Genomic DNA, 5,261 nt, shown 5'->3' on the forward strand with positions numbered 1-5,261 from the left:
AAGGGCAACAGGGCAGAGGAATGTCACTCACTGCTTTCCCCACATCTGATTATCTTGAGGGAATTCATACCAGTAAATTTACTACTTTATGGGTCACAAATGTGCTTCTCTGACTTTTTTTTGACCCAAATGGTTTTAGCAACATGACAACAACAACATGGCTACATTTATCAAGTATTGATATATATTACACTATATGGCAACTTATTGTAAAATCACATATAACAACAACAACAATAATAATGATAATAACAATCATTTGCACACCTTTCGTACAAAATTTAAAACGAAAAAAATCAGAAAAAACAGTATAACATAAAATTATGACTGAAGAGCAGGTTTATTTTTATAGCACATATACATAAGGACAATTCAAGGTGTTTACATAATGCATTAAAACATTAAAATGCACATTTAAGAGAATATTATGACTGTATGATAATATGAAATAATAATCCCATACAAATACAAATAACTGTAACAACTGTAATAAGCATAATTACAATAACCACAACCAACAACAGTTGTCATAATAACCATCATCATCTTAAAAAAATTCAAAAAAATCGGTCAAAAAACGTCGTCATTTTGAATAATAGCGGCGGAGCAGTAACAACACTATCTCGGTAAGAGCGAGAGTAAAAAGATGAATTTCTAACAGACGCTTAAAAGCCTCAATTATGTTGCTCTACTGAGATTCAGCAGCAGAGAATATTCAAATTGATGTTCAGTGCAAAATGCTGTCTTCTACAGAGCCCCAGAAGTCCAGAAAAATGATTTATTTTTTATCTAATGCTTCAAAAAATTAGCCTCCAGCAACTATGTGGTCACTGCTTGTAGAAATGTAGCCAAATCATTAGCACAAACACACCAAAAGGTTTTGTGTATATATTTTGATGCCTTTAAGACATTACATGGTTTATATCTGTGTAGTCCTCTATCAGCTGTGTTGTTTGAGGAAGTCTAAAGGCAAAAGTGTTAATAGCTTTTCTTAAGGCAGGATGAAAAGCCTGCTGTCATAGAGACTGGGGATACATGATTAATTATACTAACAGGAGTAATGGTGCGCAGTCTTGGACTGTCCTTCCTGTAAGACATTACAGAGACAGTTGTGGAAATAATGACAAGAGAGAGTTTGAGAGAGCCATACACCTGGCCGTTCCCTGCAGGAAGGGGACGTGACTGTCAGACTGTTGTTTTTGGAGAGTTACAAAAATTGTCAGACACGGCTCCCCTAAAGTCAGACAGCTGTGGGGTGAAGTGTTTCAGATGCTGTATGACAATCCCACAGGCACTTCATCTGAAGAATACTAACACCTTGAGATTACTGTCTGTAAAAAAATTCCCCCGCTGATAATGCCGGCCGAAGACAAAAGCGAAAATTTAATTGTATGACATTCTGAGTTTGAAGGGGTCAAGACTGCTGCAACACTTGTAGCATAAAGAACAACTTTATTATGAGACTAAAGCGTTTTGATTAGTGGCCTTCACCAGGGTCAGTATTCAACACATTACATTTAAATGAAACAGGTGAGAAACAAAAAATAATTTACAAAGGTTACGGAGATATAAAAGATTTTGTCAGCCCAGGGGGTATTAACATGTAGATGGGCTGGATATATGGTCATGTGGTTTGAGTCACCAGTCACATACCCAGACTGGCAAAAAGGCTCAATAATGGAGACAAGTGACACCATAATAGCTCCATAAAGAGGAGAAATTCATATATTCAAGTTTGTGTAGAGGAGGTCCTTACCCAAAAGGTGTGGTCAGTGTGGCATATTTAAAAACAATTAGTAAAATTATATATATTGAGACAAAATACAACAAACAGGAAGTGAAATGAATTATAGAAATACATAAATGATGGATTTGGAAATATTAAAGAACTAATGAAACGCCACTATGAAAATGAATCAACCTCTTTGGCTCGGTTTAATCACTTCCCTGCATGTAAAGAATAGATGACATGCTGAGCTGAAAATGTTCAAGCTACACGGTAGAGAGGCAAATTAAAATTTATAGTAAATCACTTCATCCTAAAGCCAATCTTACATTTTATTAATTTATCACCATATCTTGTCTTTTTTGAAGTGCTGCTCTGTTTTAATAGTGTATCTGTACTTCATTTCATGATACTGGACTCTTGCTTGCACAAAATAAACAACTTGTTCCAACAAAATAGAATTATGTAAAACAAGAAACTGTTGAATACATAGATACATAGAAAAACAAATATACACAGAAAGAAATCCGTTTCTCTAGCAGACAGTGTCGACCGGGTGACAGCATTAATGCAGTAAACAGGAGCATCATGGCTGGTAAAGAGCCTTCCCTCCCGGGCCCTCGCCCTCCTGTAGACAGCAAGTCAACTGTGTCATTGGCCTACTAATGGGTGGGGATCACGCATGGCTGTATAACAAGAGCAGGACAAGCTGTCAGTGGTCCTCTGACAGGTGCAGCCTTCCCAGAATGCCTTGCAGCCGTGCCGCAGAGGCGCCGTCGAAGCCCCTAAATCTCCGGCTGCTCTCTGCTGACGAGCCAAACGCGTCCATCTCCCACAGACACAAGTAATGAGGTTTTCAGCCGGGGCCTTACGCAGCAAACTGGGAGAATACTCGGCTGCTGCTCCTTCGCTCTCGCTTCCCTCCTTTCACCTCCAATCAGACTACCTCAGGCTTTCTCAACAGAGAAGAGGCTGCATGCGAGACGCTAGAAAAAGCAAACGAGAGACAGAAAGCCGGTGAGGATGAGTGACGATGATGCACAAAACTCCCACAGCAAATAATGATTCGTTACAGTAACTGCCAAAACATCTCATCGAGCAAACAAGCGTGGGAGAGGATTCAGTCAGGCCCGAGGAGCAAACACAACATCACTGCAACAGCTATTTATTTACATAATTTAGTTACATAAGGAATATAAAGCCTAATGCAACTCTACAAGGCCAGCGCTAATCAGACATTTCAGAGTAAGAGCACTTAGAACAATCAGTCTGGAGTTTTTAAGTATTGAGTTGTTGTTTTTTTTTTTTACAGTTTTACTCAACCAGTCAGGATCAGAGTCTGAGTCATTGTATTGCCAAATAAATAAATATACTAGATTTTTCCTTGGTTTGGTGTACATTTAATTACTGTTTATTCACTTATAAATAAATAACAGGGATGTGGACCCTTATGTACACTGAAAGAGGAGAGTGTGAGACAGTGGTTTCACATTTGGGGGTCAGAACCTCCCAAAGAGGTCACATGATAAATCTAAGGGGTCATGAGATAATTAACAGGGTAGGAAACAAAATTATGTTGTTTTTTTTCCCCCTGGTGAATAACTGGGTATGTGCAACAAAAGAATCTCAACTTAAGATCCACTAACTATTTCGGAGCTTTCAACCACATCCCAACAGTCTCGATCAGTGAATGGAAATCAGTCAGTGATGACGTACAACGCCCGCAAGGTCAAGAATGAACATGCCGTGCTTAAAAATGAACAAACAATCAGGAACAACTGTGTTTCACTGTAGTTATTTCTGTGTTTTCTATTGCATGCCTGTATGTTCGATAGAGAAATTCCTCCTCTGTTGCTCCTCCTGAGGTTTAGGCCTGTTTTCCCCATTAAAGTAAGTTAAATAAAGTATATTTTGTTAATGTTTTCCATTATGCAAATTGAGAGTTTAAGGGTTGAGGGTGTACAGTATATGTTGTACAGATTGTAAAACCCTGTTAGAAAAATATGTGATTTGTGATTTTCGGTTATATAAACTAATAAATAAAATCCACATACTTTAATCATGTTGCATTACATGATTTTCATCAACCAACTGAAAAAAAGAACAGCTGTTTCACTGGACAGTATTCAATAGGCCAAGCTTGTGCCTTCTATTTCTATTTAATTGGCAGTAAGTTTTTCTTAGAAGAACATTTAAATCATACTTTCACAACCTGAAAGATCACTCACCACCATTGCATAATCAAGTAATCACCTCCTGTAGGCATGAAAGGTGGTTCTTAGGAATTTTAATTTGCTTTAATTGTGTCTTGAATAGAGAGATCAACAGATGGTTTCTGTGGATGTTTTGACCGTTTTTTTATTGTGTTTTGCTATTTGAATCCATTGTAAACACTGAATCTAAGCTGACACCAGCTGCCGTCCTTCAAGTATGAGCGCACTACAAACGTTTCACAGTCATCTCGTGACATTTTAAAAACATAAACTCGGCACTATAAAAATATTTCAGTTATTTTCTAACCTAGCTGTTTGACAAGATCCCTCGATGCAGTGTTGCGACCTGGCCGAGGGGAAACCCGGACACAACATGAAAAAATGAGACTCCCCTCTTCCCTGCTCCCCAGAACCACCAGCAACAAAGGATTTGCAGCCCTTTAAAGGTTTTATTTCAAATCTTTCAAGCTACTGGGTGGGCTAACTGCAAAATAATAAACAAAAGGGAACTTAAGCTAAGCAACCTAAGATTACCTACTTAAACAAAAGGAACAAATCACTAACCTAACCCTTAGCGTAACAGAAACAGGAGAAAACAGAATTGAACAAAAATGCAACAAACCCCTACCAAACCTAAGCTGGTATATCACGTCAGCAAATCTAGATTCAACATTTCACACTGAAACATGTTGGCTGGAAGTGGAGAGAGGAGAGCCCGCAGGACCCGGAGAAAGCTAGCCTTAAGACTGCAAGCTCCGAGGCTGGAACCAATCATCTCCCTGGAACAACCTACACACTCACACGGTCACAATCATTCAATCAACCGAGCTCACCTGCAGCCCATCACACACAGGCACCACAGCAGGATCACCAGAGATAGGGAGAGAGAGATCTATAATACATGCACGGAATTAAAGCACATCCAATAAATACATAAATACGTGACAAAGATGACACCTGGAAATGAAAGTTGCATGCTTACTTGTCTGGCTGCCATCTTTGTTTGGCTTCTGGTTTGTTGTGAAGAAATAGGAACATCAGTTTTTGTAGGGATATGGCACAAACACATATGTTTTATTGAATATCGTGCAAACATTACCACACAGTGCTCAAATTTCTTCACAACAGAGTTTCAGATTCAATTTGTCTAAAGTGTTGTATATATCTCGTGATCATGTTTGTACTGGGAAATTTCCACTCGGCCTACACGCAGAATCCAACATGAGTTTTAGGAGTTTGCTTAGTTGCAGCTACACAGGAAAAGTTTATTGAGATGGCCAATATGGATCCTGGATCGCTGTTTATATTCCGACATACTGTTG

General features: G+C 38.7%; 1 long non-coding RNA gene across 1 annotated transcript; it reads right to left on the reverse strand.

Annotated features, from left to right (window-relative positions):
- Nucleotides 1-1,193: 1,193 nt before the first annotated feature.
- Nucleotides 1,194-4,693, reverse strand: LOC122990419. The gene is made up of 2 exons (XR_006405348.1): nt 4,247-4,693; nt 1,194-2,712 (listed from the first exon to the last, which is right to left on the reverse strand). It is a non-coding gene; the product is annotated as an uncharacterized LOC122990419 (long non-coding RNA).
- Between the last annotated feature and the right edge of the window lie 568 nt (nt 4,694-5,261).

Source organism: Thunnus albacares, chromosome 10, assembly GCF_914725855.1.
Source record: "Thunnus albacares chromosome 10, fThuAlb1.1, whole genome shotgun sequence".
NCBI classification, from domain to species: domain Eukaryota; kingdom Metazoa; phylum Chordata; class Actinopteri; order Scombriformes; family Scombridae; genus Thunnus; species Thunnus albacares.